The sequence below is a fragment of the Pelodiscus sinensis genome, chromosome 23, assembly GCF_052426305.1.
Source record: "Pelodiscus sinensis isolate ZL-2025 chromosome 23, ASM5242630v1, whole genome shotgun sequence".
Taxonomy (NCBI): Eukaryota; Metazoa; Chordata; order Testudines; family Trionychidae; genus Pelodiscus; species Pelodiscus sinensis.
The window spans coordinates 26223915-26243453 of NC_143074.1; positions in this window are offsets into that span (position 1 = coordinate 26223915).

Sequence of the window (19539 nt, forward strand, 5' to 3'; positions counted from 1 at the left end):
TCCTCGTGTGCTGGTTCAAGCCCCCACGGGCTCTGAGGGGCCTGCTGCCCGACCGTCGGAGGGTGACGTGTTGGCGACCTGGCTGGGCCAGGGTGAGTCCTTGCAAGGCTACAGGCTACGGCTCTTGGGTGAGCACCATGAAGCGGTGCTCCTGCAAGTGGCAAGCCCTGGCAGTCTCTCCGCCCATTGCCAGGTGCGAACCAAGCTGGCGGGTCCCCAGACCAGCGCTTAGAGCTGTGGACGTGCTGCTAGCGAAACGCCGACAGGCGGAATCGAACCGCTGGAGCTTGGTGCCCGAGCCTCTGCCACACCAGCTGCACACCAGCAGGTGATTCTCATTCTTCTCCCTGGGCACAGTCCAGGTGCCGCTCGCTGGGACAGCCCAGCAGGTGCGTGGCTTACACTGCTACTGGCTCATGCAGGACTGGGAAAGGGACCACCCCCAAGCACCGCTTGTCGTCCCCATGGGCCGTGGCTGTCCTGGACAGGCCTACTGGCCCTCTTGTCTATTGACTGTCCCTTGGGATGGAAGCCAAGGTGTACGGGGACCCTGTGCTCTCTGCCTACGCCCCCTGCCTTTGGGCTCTGCCAAGCAGCCAAACCCCTCCCGGGACCCGCTCAGCCTGGCTCGCGCCGCGCTGCACTCGCGCTTGGCTGGTCTCACCCGGCTCTTCACCAGGCCCGCATCCCCCATCGCCTTCAGGGAGCTCACAGCCTCGTGTGTGCGGCTGAGGAGCTGGGGCACCGGGCCCTGCCTGCCCCCCACCATGGAGGTCTGGGCGGGGTGAGAAGTAAAGATGAAAGAAGAGGGAAGGGGGTTTATGTTGTAAGTACGGGTCAGCGGCCAGCGGAGGCAAACCCTGGGATCTGTTGACAGCTCAATACGGGGCTTGTCACGCAAGGGAGCAGTCTTTTGTTTATCATCAAGCCCAGTGTAAATAATTGTTACCTGAGGGAGCAACCACTGTGCATCTCTCTCTTTCATTGATAAAAGGGGTGGAGCTTATGAGCTTTCTCTTGCAAAACTTTTACACAGAGAACGATGGATTCATCAGGGATTTTGATCCCTTTTGGGAGTTAGTTTCCTGGGTGCTGTGCCCTAGAACTGCATTCTCCCAGGGCTGAAGTGGGTCAGTGTCTGCCTTGCTCTGCAGAGTGGCAGTAACCCCAACTCTGTGCCTTGTTGGGGGGAGACCAGAGGATCTGGTGGGACAGGGGGGTGGGAAGCCCCAAAGAGCGAGAAGATGGGTGTCAATGGCATGATCAGTGGAAGATGGGTGTCATTACAAAGCCAATTTCCCCTACCTCTAACGTGAGCATTTTCACATCAAAAGCTATGAATGGGACACATCCAGCTCGCTAACACGGGTCCCACAATGGACAGGTACTTCTGCTGGTGGTTTCTGATAGTCCCACTCTAGCTGAGCTGAGGAAGTGGGCTGTGCCCACGAAAGCTCCTGATTCTGTCTATTTTGGTTAGTCTCTAAGGAGCCACAGGAGCTCTCGCTGCTCTGACCACAGACAGGGACAGGCCTGGGAAGCAGAAGTGAGGGAGGAGTGGGAAATAACCGGTAGACCAGCCAATGATGCTGCCCAGTTTGATCGGCAGAGACAGCTGCTCGGCAGCGTTCTGGGTTCACATGCGCAGCAACGCCATGCAGGGAAGCCCAGGTCTGGCGTGGTGGGACGAACCTGGGGGCAGCATGGGCCTGACTCCCAAGGACGCCTCCTCAGAGGGAATCACGAGGCTCCGATGGGCAACCCTAAGCTCACCTTTCACACTCTTCCTGGGATCCTCAAGCACGGCTTGACTGCCCAGGCTGGAACTGGACCACTTGGCTTAATAAGAAACGTATAAAAATAATAAAAATGGAAAGGCCTGGATATTATTTGTCAAGCGTGTGCCGAGTCTCACCCTGTTATTTCACAGATCGTTCTAGTGGGAACATAAGTAAAACACATTAGCAGTAATTTAAAGTTGCTATGTGCACTGATTATTTATATCCCTACATAAAACCCCAGTCTCTCTGTGCTGTGCACCAGCCTTGATAAACTGTGTATGTTAAATCACAAGCTCCGAATATGTGGACAGAATCTCCAGGCGAATATTGTAGGTTTTTTAATATATAGAGAGAGATAGATCCACTCTTTGTAAGTGACTTGTTTGGTTCAAGTGTCTCGCTAAATCACACTATACATATAAATAATAGATAAGGGAGACTCATATCCTTAATATTATTCTCATGTCTTATTAAACTAATATTTCAAAAAACTTTTATTTTTCCTTTAGTTGCAGGTCAATGCTAAAGTTAAAAAAAAGAAATTACAAACCAACCCTGACACCGCACAGAAGAATGGGAGAGGTCCCTGCAACGCACTGGCATGACTGATTATTCTAATTGCCTGGAGATGCCTTGTGAGAGATGGAATAATTAAGCGGTGAGGTGATTGAGACCTTCAGCACCTTTGTCTGTGGCGCCTCTCCCCTCCCCCAACGCACGAGGAGGAAAGGGGCCTATTTCTGAAAGCGGATTTTATTTTTCCTTTCATCGCTGTGAACAGTTTATTTGATTTCTGGCCATGAAAATCTTTTGCTGCATCCGGGCGATTTCTTAGAGTCCTTTGTGCAGAGCTCTCTGCAGGAGAGGGGGAGCCAGAGGCAGCACCCGGGCCTCCACTAAGGCTTAGAGACTTGGGCAGAGAAGGGCCTGCTACTGTGCTTAGGGCAGCAAGCCCAGACTGTCATCCACACTCCGTGTGTGTGTATCATGCATATGCTGCCACCCAGACTGTGTGTGCGCCTGTCACCAGTGTTCCCTGTAAGCTTGGGCAGCCACTTGGGAGTGATTCAAATGCCACCCAGATGATTAGCAGCGCATCCACAGCACCCACTGGTGGTGCACATCAGCACGTGCATTGGTGCACACAGCAAACATTATTCCACACACTGATGGAGAAAATGAGAGGGAATACTGCCTGTCATTCAGACTTTGTGTGTACACACATGCATTTACTGTCACCTGCACTTTGCATGTGTGTCTGCACTGTCAGACTCTGTGGGATGTGTATATACACCCTACCATTCAGACGGCGTGTGCTCCTGTGTGTATATACACTTATCAATAGGTTTACTTTGAAAATGAGGCCAAGTTGTTGCTTAATGTTATTGTGCATACACATGAAATAGCTGCAGATTTGTAAGGTGTGTCTGTTACATAATAACTGGTTGCTATGGGAATGTTGGTGAATTTGTGATGCCATGAATAAGTTCATGAGAGTTAGAGCAGGTTGGAAATTTTTTGATGAAACATTTTTTGTTGGGAATGACAGTTTGTTAGAACTGATTTTTTTCATGGAAAAGAGACAGTGGGATATTTTTTTTCCACTCCAAACATGTTGACAAAGAAAGGTTAGAATGTGTAAAAATTGTTCTAGTCCACCATTCTCAAAATGAAAAGTTCTCATTTTCCAGTTCAAGTTGAATTTTTATGCTGAAATTTAAGCTAATTATAGTTTAAAACAAATTAAAATAGTCACAATCAAAATGAAATGTTTCAAACTTATTTACACCAATGGTTTTGATTGACCCAAATCAATTTTCCCCTTAGATTTTTGGTTTGGAACAAGTTTGAAATTTTGCATTTTTGTGTCTCTTTGGGAAGGCAACATGTTTGTGGGATGGGAAAGCTGATTCCTGGCTATCTCCAGTCATGACATCTGTCAGGAAACTCTGAAATGGTAACGATTTAGGCCTAAACTTTCATATGTGGGGCTTGAAAGACAGGCACCTGACCCCATATTTAGGTAATGACATAAGTAGTCTGATTTCCCAAAGCTCTGAGCACTGTAGCTACCATTGCATGGATATTTGGTGTCTCAGTCTGGGGCGAGGTGCCCATCAATATTCCCACTAATCTTTTCCTTCTACGAGAGGATTTTTCCATCAATGTGCAGAATAATTTTATGTGCACGGAGGCATGTGCAAATGTGCACCACCAGTGGAAAGACCAGCTAGCTGTGGGTGCTCTGCTAATCAGCTGGGTAGCATTTGCGTGGCCACACAAGTGCACAGCTTACAGCGAATGCTAGTGCCCAACATTAAGTCCCTCTAACTAAAAAGGCAGGAAGAGTAAATGGAAAGTGCCAGCCATTGCCAGAGTATGCCCCTGCCCCAGCGGTTTTCCAGGTGCAGAGGAGACGTCCTGGCATAGACGCTGGGAGGAAACGCAGAGCATAGCGTTTGGAGTGGCAGTTTCGGCGCTCCTGGAAGTGACGTGGGGAGTCACTAAGCCGCAGCGCCTGCCGATGGGCAAAACCCAAGGCCAGCCCTGCTCATCTCCGCCCAGCGTCCAGCTCCCGGCCCTCGGAAGAGACAGCATCTCGCCAGCTCCCGCAGCCAGGCTGGGCTATCAGGATCGCACCGTAAGACCTAGGCAACGGGGGACAGGCTGACGATGCTGCGGGGTCCCCGGGCCTCGTGTTCCTGCGGAGTGTGACAGACCCTCTCGCTCTCATAGAATCATAGAACCGTAGAGCTGGAAGAGACCTCAGAAGGCCATTAAGTCCAGCCCCCTGCCCAAGGCAGGACCAATCCCAACTCAATCAACCCGGCCAGGGCTCTGTCAAGCCGGGACTTAAACACCTCGAGGGATGGAGACTCCACCCCCTCCCTAGGGAACCCAGCCCAGCGCTTCCCCACCCGCCTAGGGAAATAGTTTTTCCTAATATCCAACCTGGACCTCTCCCACCACAGCTTGAGCCCATTGCTCCTTATTCTGCCACCTGTCACCGCTGAGAACAGCCTCTCGCCAGCCTCTTTGGAACCTCCCTTCAGGAAGTTGAAGGCTGCTATCAAATCCCCCCTCACTCGTCGCTTCTGCAGACTAAACAGACCCAAATCTCTCAGCCGCTCCTCATAAGTCATGTGCTCCAGCCCCCTAATCATTTTAGTTGCCCTCTGCTAGGCCCTCTCCAATGCGTCCACATCCTTTGTGTAGTGGGGGGGCCCAGAAGTGGACACAATACTCCAGATGTGGCCTCACCAGAGCCGAATAAAGGGGAATAATGACATCTCTGGATCTGCTGGCAGTGCTCCTCCTAATGCTCCCTAATATGCCATTAGTCTTCTTGGCTACAAGGGCACACTGTTGGCTCTCATCCAGCTTCTCATCCTCTGTAACCCCCAGGTCCTTTTCTGCAGAACTGCTACTTAGCTGGTTGGTCCCCAGCCTGTACCAATACTTGGGATTCTTCCGTCCCAAGGGCAGGACTCTGCACTTGTCCTTGTTGAACCTCATCAGATTTCTTGTGGCCCAATCCTCCAATCTGTCCAGGTCACTCTGGACCCTATCTCTGCCCTCCAGCGTATCTACCTCTCCCCCTCGCTTAGTGTCACCTGCGAACTTGCTGAGGGTGCTTGGTCACATTGGCACCAGGCCGCAAGCTGTTGTTCACTGTTCCCGGGGATCCGGGGTCTCTGTCAGCCGGCACCGATGGTTGGGAATTCCAGCTCTGCTGCGGGGTGAGGGCTCTGCATTGCGCTGAGCCGGCAGGGCGAAGAGGGCAGGGCAGGGCCGTGCTGCGGGGAGGGGCACGCGCTCTGCTCGGCCTGCGCAGGGCTCCGGGGGCCTTGGGGTGGAAGAGCAGGTGCTGTTGGGTCAGGTGGGGGCAGTCCCTCCTCGGGAGGCATTTCAGCCCCGGGCTGACGTGAGCTGGCAGAGCTGAGTGAGACAAGCACCCCGCACCTGCCCGGCACAGGATGCTCAGCAGCCAGGCAGCTCACACCAGGGGCTGCTGGCATGGCTCCGGCGCGCTCTGCCCCGGGGCCAATGGGCAGCGCGGAGCCAGCCAAACGGGAGCACATCTGCAGGCGGCAGGAAGCCACTTCTTGGCTGGCACCGTCGCCTGGGGACCCGCCTGCTGGTGATCAGCTGAGGCCTGCGCGGAAGAAGCTGCCCAGCGGCACCCAGAGGCACAGGCACAATTCCGCCAGGCAGGCCGGCTGGAAACACAATGCATCAACATGTGTGGAGAATTAAACCCCAAACATCTGCTGCAGTCGTAAGTGGCTCGGTGGCTCCTGGCGCCGACGGGGGAGCAGCCGCGTCCCAGCTCCGTGAGCCGAGCGAAGGCCTGCCCGGCTGTCAGTGCGGGGGCTCCGTCCCCACGTGACGCGCTCAGGCCCGGCGCTGGAGCCCGCAGGGCGAGCGACTTCGCTTTGTTTTAGTTACACCGGACACCAGAGCAGGTGTTTCCCTTGAAGCTTGGCGCTTGCTGCAAGGCAGAGGTGGAAGGTGGGGCTAGTGCACCGGCCCCAGCAAGGGCACGTCCCCGTGAAACGCGACTGGCTGGTTCTCACCCCACAAGAGCCTCACTGAACTCCCTGAGCGCGTGTTCGGGGGTCAAAGCCTGGCAGCCCCAGACCGCGAGAAGCACGGTACCTTCTTAAACATCCACAGTTTGATCTGGTAGGGCCCGTCTACACTCGGGGATGGTTGTGCAGTAATAACAACTCCCCAGATAACTCTTTCGCAATAAGCGCTATTCCCCCAGGAAAGCCGGAGAACCGATTGCGAAATGGCGGGCTCGGTGGTGCGGACGCTCCGCTTGTTACTTCCAGATAACTCCCCAGTGCAGACCCGGGCGCGGTGGCCCTGCTGTAGCCACGTTGCAGGGGCTCGGTTTTTGGTGTGCGTTCCATAGAACGGAGCCCAGCAACAGTGAATGAGACGGGGGAGGGGAGGGGTTGAAGACCCTTCAATATTAATCCACTGTTGCCTTTTGCACGCACTTTTCTAAAGCGCTACAGAGCAGCCGCCGGGCCTGGGGCTGCAGTCCCCGACATCCTGTCCCCTTTGCAGAGGCCGGACAGGGTTATGGTGGTGGCTCCCTCCTAGGATGCGAGAGATGGGAGGCCAGTTCCTGGCTGGAATTGCTTCTCTGCACACTGGGGCTGACGACCCTCCCTTCAGCCATCTTGTCTTTAGACCTGGCTGGAAATGTGCTGGCGGAACCCCCTGCCATCTGAAACGCCAGCTCATCGAAAGCAAATTCTTTTGCAGGAACGTGTAACCTTGGACCAAAAATGTGTCTAGAAAATTGAAAAGGCACCTTTTGATCGTGGCTTGCTTTGGCCTTGCCACGAGGCCGCCTGCCACGTCTCCATTCCAATGGCAACGTTGTTACAGTTTATATCATAGAATAGAACAAAAAAAAGTCAAAATCAGAATGAAACGTCTTGGTTTTCATGAAGCCCAAACATGTTGATCCCCAGAGGGTTTCCCCCAGTATTCTATTTATGGGAGATTTGAAATGTGTGGGGCTGGTTCAGCTGGGAGCAGCAGACAGTTCAAAATTGCAAAATTCCCCTCAGAAGAAAAATCCAGGTTGCACCCAGCTTGCATTTAGCATTTGTGCCCCGCTTGCACTTGCTGCCGTGCCTCTGCAGACCACGGACTGGGAATCATGCTGTCACCGCGGGGTTGTCCCTGAGCCGTAATTCCATGGGGACAGGCCAGAGGCCAGAGGCCAGAGCTGGCTTTGCACTGCCCTGTAATAGGCACTGAGCAGGCAGAAGGTGCCATAAGACACAGATGCAAAGAGAGGGGAGTGCTTGGAGCTGAGCTGCCTGCAGCTTGTCACCCGGCTGCTGCGGCAGAGCCGGTTGTCATCATTTGCATAACCTTTTCAAACGAGGCGTGTTTACTCCCCCCACCCCGCGCTAATTGCAGGGGAGACGGCGCCTTCTTCAGAAGTGGACACGTTCAGGACGGCGCGTTTGTGGCACACCCGTGTCAGGACAGAACGGCCCCTCGCTCGGGAGTGTGTGGGGGAGGAGGGTGGAGATCCACAGACGTACCATCTTCAGTCCCTGGCACTGCCATTGGCCGGTAACACCGAACCCCCGTCATTGCACACGGAGGTGGAGAATTGTTCCCGCGCCCTGACCCCAGAGCGGGCATTACTGTACGATAATTGCCTGCACCTGGCAGTCGGGCTGCTTGAGGCGAAGATAAGGGTGTCTAATGTACCGACAAGGTCAATTATTCGATAAGCCTCATTCCCGAGGTGCTTGCTGCTGTTAGTGATTGTTCCAATTAAAAATCTGTATCAATTAGGGGATCTTCGAGCTTCTCAATTAGATGGAAAAAGTTTTTATACTTAATGGGGCAAGCATGACCCTGACTCCCTGGGCCAGAGGGTGGCATTCTGCCGCGGAGGGCCGGCGGGACCGGGAGCAGACGCCCGTCAGTCTGTCCTCAGCCAAATTCCACCAGGAGCAGCAAACGACACGCCCCATCCCAGCCCAGGAAGCTGAACGCTCAGGCAGAATCCAGGCCCGTTTGGTTTTGATGCCTTTGCTCACTTGGGCCAGAGCAATCGCCTCCCTCGTGCCTAGCGATGTGCACCGTCTGCGTCTGCCTGCACCCGGGAGTCTTCACTCTGGTGGCGCAGGGGACTGCTTGCCCGTCCTCTCTCCGCAGAGATCAGGGCGAGTTTGATCACACACGGTGGTCCTGCACAGGGGTCCTTGGGCCTTGTAATGGCGTGACCCCGACCCAGCAGTGTCGCAGTCAGGCTGTGTCTCCGCTGCAGGCTTCTTGTGCAAGAAGCTTTTAGCAGAAGAGATCGTCTGCAAAAACGTCCTGCCCGAGAGCAAAATGCGCTTTTGCGCAAGAGCAGCCAGACTGCACGGACACGCTCACAAGAAAGCGCTGCTTGCTAGCCACAGCATGGCCACCAGGGCTCCTGTGCTTTTTCCTCTTTCCTGTTTTTGCACAAAACCCCTGTTGCCCGTCCACACACACCTTTTTGCACAAGAGCTCCTGCACAAAAAGGCTTATTCCTTGTAGAAAGAGGAATGGCCACACCACAAAAAGCCCTTTGTTCTGTTGAGTCACTGAACATTTACTTGTGCAAAAACCGTCGTGTAGTCGTAGCCTCGGGGACACCAGGCAGTAGGAGGGCAGGGGCAGAGGTAAATCATTAACGAACACAAGTCTTACCTGTTGGCTTTGGTACCAATTTATTGCTCATTACAAGATCATCAGGGTTTCAAATACAAACGAAAGGCTTAACTGGGGACTCACTAACATAAGAACATCAGAACGGCCAGACGGGGTTAGACCCAAGGTCCATCCAGCGCAGGGTCCTGTCTGCTGATAGTGGCCAATACCAGGTGCCCCAGGGGAAGGGAACAGAACAGGGAACCAACAAGTGATCCCTCCCCTGTCGCCCATTCCCAGCTTCTGACAAACAGAGGTGAGGGACACCCTCCCTGCCCAGCCTGGCTAATCGCCATTGCTGGACCTAACCTCCACGAATCTATCTAGCTCTTTTTTGAGCCCTGTTAAAGTCCTGGTCTTCACAATGTCCTCTGGCAAGGCGTTCCACAGGTTAACTGTGCGCTGCACGAAGAAAAACTTCCTTTTGTTTGTTTGAAACCTGCTGTCTGTGAACTAAAGGGACACCTGCCACTGGCTAGTAGTATTCATTATTTGCATTGCCGCAGCGCCCCAAGATCCTGGTCTTGACTCCCCGATGGCTGGGGTCACAGTGGGGGTCACGTTTTAGCAAGGGAACCCTGGGATGCCGTTGAGGTGGCAGAGCTCGGCATGCAAGGAACGCATATCTGCCCCAGGAAAGTAAAAGCTGCACATGGGAAAAGAGCCACCGGAAGGTGTGGGGGGCACAGGCAGGTGGGGATGCTGGTTCCTGGGTGGGCTGGGCAAAGGGAAGGGCTCGGCCCTAACACAGAGAGAGGCCAGGGGCTGACTGGGCCTCGCCCGGGATCTCAGCGTGGCATGCGGCAGTGGCGTGAGCAGTGTCTGTACCAAACTGCCCTCCCTTGGCTGGGCTCTCTGTGGGCGGGAGGCCACGCAGAGAGAAGGGCCGCCAGGTGTCCGGCATTGACCCGGACACTCCGGGATTTGCTGATGTTTTCCTGGCCAGGAGGCGGGAATCCCGGGTGCTCGCCTGGTTCCACAGGGGCGCTGTCTGGCCCGGAGCAGGAAGACAAGATGGCCACCGGCCGCCTGTTACAACCAAAAAGCCTCAAAAGCGTTTTTTTTGCTCAACAACTTTAGTCTCCCCGTTTTTTCCCGATGGGTTTGTTTTTGGGGGGGGGGGGGGGTTCGGTAATTTTGGTTAAACCAGCTGGCAACCCTGGCAGAGCGCTGGGCTGGCTGGGGGGTACAAGTCAGCGTTGCCCCACTGGCATCAAGCGAGGGCCTGGCTCCCACCTCTGTGGGGGTGACAAGCACAGTGGCCGCCGCCCCCCCCCCCCCACGGACGCCACGCGGGGGCCGCTCTGAGCATCTTTTCTCTCACACAAAAGTCCACTGGGATGTCTCGCCGGCTCCAGCAGGAGAGGAATGGCGGCTCCAGAGCCCTAGCTCCCGTCTCTGTGTGGCGCCTGGGCTGCCCGGTGCTAGCGGGAGCGCTGGGCTCCGAGGGCGCCGGCGCTCTCCCCCTGCCGCTGTCTGTGGCGGTGACAGGAGAACAATGTGCTATGTAAATAACTTCCAAGCGGAGTTACTCATTATTAATGCCGACAGCTCGGAAGGCGAAAGCAAACAGCATTTGGCAGCAAGAACTTTTAATGAGAATGTCATTAAGGCCTTCGGTCTGCGAGCCACACAGAGCTTCCTCTGCACCCCTGACTTCTCTGCCTCACGCTCGCTTGCCTGTCCGCTCCACATAAACCTGTCATTTGTTTTTATAACCCCCGAATCTGGGCTCGCGCGCGCTCCTTTTATTAACCAATTTATTAGCAGGACAAGAGCAGCCAGCTGGAGTTGGAGGGCAGTGGCTTATGACCCTTTTTTAGCAATCGCCCTAATTATTTATGGCTATCAGACAGCAGCCTTTCTATAAGCAAAACCCTCTCTTCCCAAGCTGCCCCATGGGTTTAAATCAATCGAGTGTAGCTCACGTAATGCACCATTATTAATAAGCAATCGCTGGCGATCATGCTGCATAATATCTCCTCTTCGTCCCGGATGGGCTCACACAGCGGGTGCAATGAGGTTAAGGGCATTGGGGACGCACTACAAGGGCTCCTGCGTCGCTGGGCTGGACCGGACCAGAGGAATATCGCTATTGGGAGCCAGCAGAGCACACGCTCTTGTGGCCCTCGATGCGGTGGTGAGACCCTCCAAGTGAATTACATTCTTCAGGGGAAAGCTGGGCAGGTTGTGGAATTTCAGCTCCTGGAGAAATCTTGGCATTTCGAAATGTGATTGCATCCCCAACCCTAACAAAAAGTCACTTCCCAGAATGGACATTCAGAAAACCTCGGCCTGGGAAACATCCCAACATCCCTTTTGATAATTTTGAAACAGTATAACATGAAATATGAAATACATACGAACATAAGAACATAAGAACGGCCGTACTGGGTCAGACCAAAGGTCCTTCTAGCCTAGTATCCTGTCTGCCGACAGTGGCCAGCACCAGGTGCCCCAGAGAGGATGGACCGAAGACAATGATCAAGCGATTTGTCTCCTGCCATCTTTCTCCAGCCTCTGACAAACAGAGGCCAAGGACACCATTTTATCCCCTGGCAAATAGCCTTTTATGGACCTAACCTCCATGAAATTATCTAGCTTCTCTTTAAACTCTATTAGGGTATGTCTACACTACTACCCTAGTTCGAACTAGGGTGGTAATGTAGGCAACCGGAGTTGCAAATGAAGCCTGGGATTTGAATTTCCCGGGCTTCATTTGCATAAAGCGGGCGCCGCCATTTTTAAATGTCCGCTAGTGCGGACTCCATGCCGCTCGGCTACACGCGGCACGGACTAGGTAGTTCGGACTAGGCTTCCTATTCCGAACTACCCTTACTCCTCCGAACTACCTAGTCCGTGCCGCGTGGCTACACGCGACACGGAGTCCGCACTAGCGGACATTTAAAAATGGCGGCACCCGGCTTTATGCAAATGAAGCCCGGGAAATTCAAATCCCAGGCTTCATTTGCAACTCCGGTTGCCTACATTACCACCCTAGTTCGAACTAGGGTGGTAGTGTAGACATACCCCCATAGTCCTAGCCTTCACAGCCTCCTCTGGCAAGGAGTTCCACAGGTTGACTACATGCTGTGTGAAGAAGAACTTTTCTTTTATTAGTTTTAAACCTGCTACCCATTAATTTCATTTGGTGTCCTCTAGTTCTTCTATTTAGGGAACTAATAAATAACTTTTCTTTATCAGCCCTCTCCACACCACTCATGATTTTATAGACCTCTATCATATCCCCCTCAGTCTCCTCTTTTCCAAACTGAAAAGTCCCAGTCGCTTTAACCTCTCCTCATATGGGACCCGTTCCAAACCCCTGATCATTTTAGTTGCCCTTTTCTGAACCCTTTCCAAGGCCAAAATATCTTTTTTTGAGGTGAGGAGACCACATCTGTACACAGTATTCAAGATGTGGGCGTACCATAGTTTTATACAGGCGCAGTAAGATATTCTGGGTCTTATTTTCTTTCCCTTTCCTAATAATTCCTAGCATCCTATTTGCCTTTTTGACCGCCGCTGCACACTGTGTGGAAGTTTTCAGAGAACTGTCCACGATAACTCCAAGATCTCTTTCCTGTTTGTCATAGCCAAATTAGCCCCCATCATGCTGTACGTATAGTTGGGGTTATTTTTCCCGATGTGCATTACTTTACACTTATCCACATTACATTTCATTTGCCATTTTGTTGCCCAATCACTCAGTTTGGTGAGATCTTCTTGGAGTCCCTCACAGTCTGCTTCTGTCTTGACTATCCTAAACAGTTTGGTATCATCCGCAAACTTTACCACCTCACTGCTTACCCCTCAGACCGCGTATTATTTACCAAGGTTTCAATGCTAAGTACTTGGAATCGATCACACAGGTTAGCTGTGGAATGTGCTGAGCGCTCAGCGCTAGTGAAACTTGTGTTCCCACCTCAGTAGGAGGGAGAACCGGCATTCTGAGCCACGTGCGTCTTCCTTAGCCTTCCCGGTGGTACCTGTATGGAAAACTCCCTTCCAATGCCCCCCCCCCCTCCGGGAATACTGTTTGCATGGGGCTAGCAAAAGTACAGATTATATAACAATAATTTTTATATCTGTGGTATAGTAACATAAATATTCAACATTCAATACAGCTCAGAAGTTGAAACAAATGGAATCAAAATGACAAAGTCAAAACCAAGTATTTCTACCCTGTTGAAATGAAAAAATTCATCACTGAAACAAAACAAGAAAGTCAAAATCACTTATTTCTGCTTTCTCCTGGTGACATTTTCATCAAAATCGTCACCTTTTGGCAGAAAAGTTTCTATTTTGATTAAATTGTTCTGTCAAAAACATTTTCCGCCAGCTGTGCTTGGGGGTCTGACTTCGTACGTGTGCGCAGCTCAACAAGCATAGCCCCACTGAAACCAGTGCTGAGCACCGCCTGGCCGATGCTGTTATGGGATCTGAGTTAGTATTTGCTGTGTACGCAGGGCAGTGATTTTTATCTGCAGTGGTTTTCTATTGGAAGGTGATGCAGGCAGGCAGGATGTGGGCAGAGGGAATTCCTGGAGGTGAGGACATAGGGAACTAGTGCACATTCACGGAAGGAATTGCACAATCAGACCATGAAGACCCTGTTCTAAGGCGCTCCCCCTCCCTTTTCTCAGCGAGGTGCGTGTTTTCCCTTCCCCCGACGCGGCACTCAGATTTGATTCCTTACATAATAAAATGTTACTGGCCTTTCAGATCGTTACGGGCTCAGCGGCTGGTGCTATAGAATTGTTCTCTGGCGCAGGACTGAGCCGCGTCAGTTGCAGGCTTGTCTTGTGTTGTTGTTTGCTGCTGACTGCCCAGTCCCCTGGTCAGGGTATGGACCGGTGTGCAAGGATCACTCTCTCCCGGCGTGGGCAGGCCTGCCCTCAGCCCGTGTGTTATTTACCAAGGTTTCAATGCTAAGTACTTGGAATCGATCACACAGGTTAGCTGTGGAATGTGCTGAGCGCTCAGCGCTGGTGAAACGTGTGTTCCACCTCAGCAGGAGGGAGAACCGGCATTCTGGGCCACGTGCGTCTTCCTTAGCCTTCCCGGTGGTACCTGTATGGAAAAACCCCTTCCAACCCCTCCCCCCCCCCCCCGCCGCCCAGGAATACTGTTTGCATGGGGCTAGCAAAAGTGACCTGATGTTTCCTTATTATTATCAATCACCATCATAGCACCAGGGCCCAAGTCGTGGCCTGGGTCCCGTGGGCCGGTGACGAACGAAGAGCAGTCATCCGGTTTCTTTGCACATGGACTGGAGCAACAGGGCAGGGGGCTTCTGAGGGCGGAGCCAAAGTCACGTAACATTTATTATAGAAATAGTCTTGATTTCTAAACACACTTTTAAAAAAAACATTGTATCTACAGCTGTTTAGCTATTTTACTGGGATTGTCTCTTGGCCATTTTCACTCCTCAGTTACTGTTTTCAATTTTTCAAATCAGCGACGGGGGCCAGATTCAGAGCCTTGAAAGGGCCCGATCCTCAGGCATTGCTGTGTGCCCCTCCCGGCTGTGAAACGCAGCCCCACGGCGTCTCACTCACTGCGCCTCAAGGGCCCCAGCGAATCCTGAACTCGGCGCAGACGTCTCGAGAGGGCGAGATGAGGATCCCGGGGGGGGCCCCCTTTGCTTCCTGGCCGCTAGGCGCCTGCCGGCCCCACACTCGGGTGGACTGTGCCGAGGTTGGTTGGTTTGAATCAGCCCCCGTTCTCTCAGCCAACTGGGCTCACTGGACAAACCGCTCGCTCCCCCCAGAGCTGGGGTAACATCAGGAGGTGCCCCCCCAGCTACTGGGGTCCCCAACACTGGGGCCCTCAGCTCTTCAGTCACTTGCCTGCTGAGATGTGGGGCCAGAAGAGCCTCAGCGCAGCCAGATGGGGCCAGGCCCAGGTCCATCCCCCCAGTGGCCAGTGCTGGGTGCCCCGGAGGGAGCCGACAGAGCAGAGACCCAGCGAGTGATCCCTCCCTGTCGGCAGGGCCGTCTCCAGGGGGGCGGGGGCCTGGGCAACCCTCCCCCAGCGCCCCAGGGCTGAGGCCTAGGGTAACCCCCACTGAAGGCCCCGCCCCGCTCTACCCTTTCCCCTCGTCCTGCCCCTGCTCTGCCCCCGGCCCACGCTCATTCCCAGCTTCTGACAAAACGAACAGCCCTTGATGGACCTGTCCTCCACAAATCTCTCTTATTCTTCTTTGAACCCTGTTATGGTCTTGGCCTTCACAACCTCCTCCGGCGAGGAGTTCCATGGGTTATACATTGACTGTGTTGTGTAAAAAAATCCTTCCTTCCTTTTGTTGGTTTTAAACCTGATGCCTATTAAGTTCATTTGGTGACTCCTAGGGTACGTCTAAACTACATGGCTCCGTCGACGGAGCCATGTAGATTTGATTGTTTGGTAAAGTCAAATGAAGCTGTGATTTAAATGATCGCGGCGTCATTTAAATTTACATGGCTGCCGCGCTGAGCCGACAAACAGCTGATCAGCTGTTTGTCCGCTCAGCGTGCTAGTCTGGACGCTCCCCTGCCGACATCAAAGCCCTTTGTCGGCAGCCCCGGTAAACCTCATCCCACGAGGAATAACGGGGCTGCTGACAAAGGGCTTTGATGTCGGCAGGGGAGCATCCAGACTAGCGCGCTGAGCGGACAAACAGCTGATCAGCTGTTTGTCGGCTCAGAGTAGCAGCCATGTAAATGTAAATGAAGCCGCGATCATTTAAATCGCGGCTTCATTTGCCTTTCCCTATGTGTCTAATCTACATGCCTCTGCCGACAGAGGCATGTAGTCTAGACACAGCCCTAGTGCTTGTGTTATGAGAAGCAGTAAATAACCCTTCCTTATCTATTTTCTCCACCGTCATGATTATAGACCTCAAGCATATCCCATTCAGTTGTCTCTTTTCCAAGTCCCAGTCTTGTTAATCTCGCCTCATACAGATGCCATTCCATACCCCTAACCAATGGTGTCGTCCTTTTCCAATTCCAATGGCGCTTTTTTGAGGGGCGCCCGCATCTGCACGCAGCATTCAAGATGTGGATTTATATAGCGGCAATACGCTATTTTCTGTCTTACTATTAGGTCTGTAAGTGACTAGTCGACTACCTGATAAGCAAAAGCTTATTGGATAGTCGACACACTAGTCGACTAGTTGCTTCACCCTCCCCCACACACACACACCTTGCTGCTTCTATCAAAAAGAGGTAGCAAGATAGGGGGAAGTACGGGGGAGATGCTGGGGGGAGCTGGTTTAAAAGCTGGTTCCCCCCAGCTCCAGCTCCAGCTCTGTGGGAGAGGCCAGGGGCTCAGCGGTGGCATTCCACATTTGAAATGTATAAGGCTGTGTCTAGACTGGCAAGTTTTTCCACAAAAGCAGCTGCTTTTGCGGAAAAACTTGCCAACTGTCTACACTGGCCGCTTGAATTTCCTCAAGAACACTGACGATCTCATGTAAGGAATCAGTGCTTCTTGTGGAAATACTATGCTGTTTGGGCAAAAGTCCTTTTGCGCAAAGGGCCAGTGTAGACAGCTCAGATTTGTTTTGCGCAAAAGCGCGTCTAGATTGGCATGGACGCTTTTCCGCAAACAGTGCTTTTGCAGAAGAGCATCCGTGCCAATCTAGATGCTCTTTTCCGCAAATGCTTTTAACGGAAAACTTTTTCATTAAAAGCATTTGCAGAAAATCATGCCAGTCTAGACGTAGCCTAAGAGTCCTCACTGGGGCTCTTGTACATTTCAAAGTGGAAGTGCCCTTATCAACTAGTTGATGGAAATTCCATTGACTATTTGATTAGTTGATTCATCTAATTTTAACATCCCTACTTCCTGTCTCTCCCTTTCTTAATAATTCCCAACATTCGACTCGCTTTTTGGATTGCCGCTGACTACAAGGTGTCTCTCAAATGGTAACAGCGAATTTAGTCCCCATTTCTATATATAGTTTGGGATGATGTTTCCCAATGTGCACTTCTTTGCATTTATCAATATTGAATTTCATCTGCCATTTTGTTGCCCAGTCTCCTAATTTGGTGAGATCCTTTTGAAGCTCTTCACAGTCTGCTTTGGTCTTAACTAGCTTGAGCTGTTTAGTATCATCTGCAAATTTTCCCACCTCACTGTTTGCCCCTTTCTCCAGATCATTTATGAATATGTTGAACAGAACGGGTCCCCTGAAAATGGACCATTTATTCCTACCCTTTGTTTCCTGTCTTTTAACCAGTTACCAACCCACGAGAGGACCTTCCCTTTTATCCCATGACAGCTTATTTTGCTTAAGAACCTTTGGTGAGGGACCTTGTCAAAAGCTTTCGGAAAATTGAAGTCCGCTATATCCCCCTGTCCACATGCTTTCTGCCCCTTCAAAAAATTCTACTAGTTCGGTGAGATGTGATTGCCCTTTACAGAAACCGTGTTGACTCTTCCCAACAAATTAGGTTCATAGATGTGTCCAATAATTCTGTTCTCTACTATAGTTTTAACCAGTGTGCATGGTACTGAGAACAGGCTTATTGGCTTGTCACTGCCAGGACCACCTCTGGAGCCCTTTTGAAACGATTGGTGTCATATTAGCTCTCCTCCAGTCATTGGGTACAGACCACGATTTCTTTGATAGGTTTCAGACCACAGTTAGTAGTTTTGCAATTTCACATCTGAGTTCCTTCAGAACTCTTGGGTGAGTGCCATCTGGTCCTAGCGACTTATTATTGATTAATTTATCAAAATCTCCAAAATCACCTCTGTGTGGGTTTTGGCTCCAAAAACAGGGCTCAGTTTTGGGACTCTCCCTCATGTCCTCAGATAATGAAGACCGATGCAAAGAATTCACTTCGTTTCTCTGCAATCGCCTTCTTGTCCTCGAATGCTCCTTTAGCATCTCCATCGTCCAAGGGCCCCACTGGTTGTTTAGCCAGCTTCCTGCTTCTGGTGTACTTACAATCTTTTATTACCTTTTGAATCTTTGGGTAGCTGCTCTTCAAATTCTTTTTTGTCCTTCCTAATTATACACTAAGGCTATGTCTACACTCGCGGCTTCTTGTGCGAGTAATATGCAAATGAGGCTAAGCGTGGAATATCGCAGAGCCTCATTTGCATACCTAATGAGCCACCATTTTTTTCAGAAGAGGCTCTTGTGCAAGAAGAAGCATCTACACTGCTCCTTCTTGTGCAAGAAAAACCCTCTTGTGCAATGCCGTTCTTCCTGAAAAGTAATAGGTGTAACGGTATTGCGCAAAAGGGTTTTTCTTGTGCAAGAAGGGGCAGTGTAGACGCTTCTTCTTGCACAAGAGCCTCTTCTGAAAAAAATGTTGGCTCATTAGGTATGCAAATGAGGCGTGGCAATATTCCACGCTTAGCCTCATTTGCATATTACTCGCGAGAAGCCGCAAGTGTAGACATAGCCTAATTGTCCACTTCATTTGCCAGAGTTTATGCTCCTTTCTGTTTTCCTTCTAAGGATTTACCTTCCACTTTCTAAACGATGCCTTTTTGGCTCTCAGTGCTTCTTTTACTTTGCTTAGCCTCAGTGGCACTTTTTTTTTATATTTGGGGTCTACATTTAAGTTGGGCCTCTATTATGGTATCTAAAAAATGCCCATGCAGCTTGCAGGGGTTTTACTTTTGGCATTGTACCCTTTTAATTTCTGTTGAACTCACCTCCTCATTTTTGTGTAGTTCCCCTTTCTGAAATTAAATGCCACGGTGTTGTGCTCCTGTGGTGTATTTCCTGCCACAGGAATGTTGAATTTAATTTTATTATGGTCACTATCACCAAGCGGTCTAGCTACATCCTCCTCTTGTTCCAGATCCTGTGCTTCACTTAAGGCCGAATCAAACATGGCCTCTCTACTTGTGGGTTCCAGAACCGGCTGCTCCAAGTAGCAGTCACTTGAGGTCTCAAGAAACTATCTCTGCAGCCCATCCTGAGGTGATGTGTACCCAGTCAATATGGGGATAATTGAAATCCCCCACGATTATTCAGCATTTTTATTTTTATAGCCGCTCTAATCTCTCTGAGCATTTCCCAGTCAATATCACCATCTTGATAATAGATCCCTACTGCTATATTCACGATATTAGAGCATGGAATTACTGTCCATAGAGATTCTATGGTGCAATTTGCTTCATTTATATTTTTGACATCATTAGATTCTATATTTTCTTTCACGTATCGTGCTTCCCCCACTGACACGATCTGCTCTGCCCTTCTGATATATTTTGTACCCTGATATGACTGTGTCCCTTTGATTATCCTCATTCCACCAAGTGTCTGAGAAGCCTGTTATATCAATATCCTCATTCAATACGAGGCACTCTAGTTCACCCATCTTATTATTTAGGCTTCTAGTGTCTGTCTGTAAGCACTATAAAAACGTGTCACTTTTTAGCTGTCTGACATTACTTGATGTTATTGAATGAGATTTTCTTTCCTTTGACTGTTTCTGATCAGATCCTGCCAGTATTTCATCATCTTCCATCCTCTCCTCCTTCCTAGGACATAGAGAATCTCCATTAATAGAGCCTCCCCTAA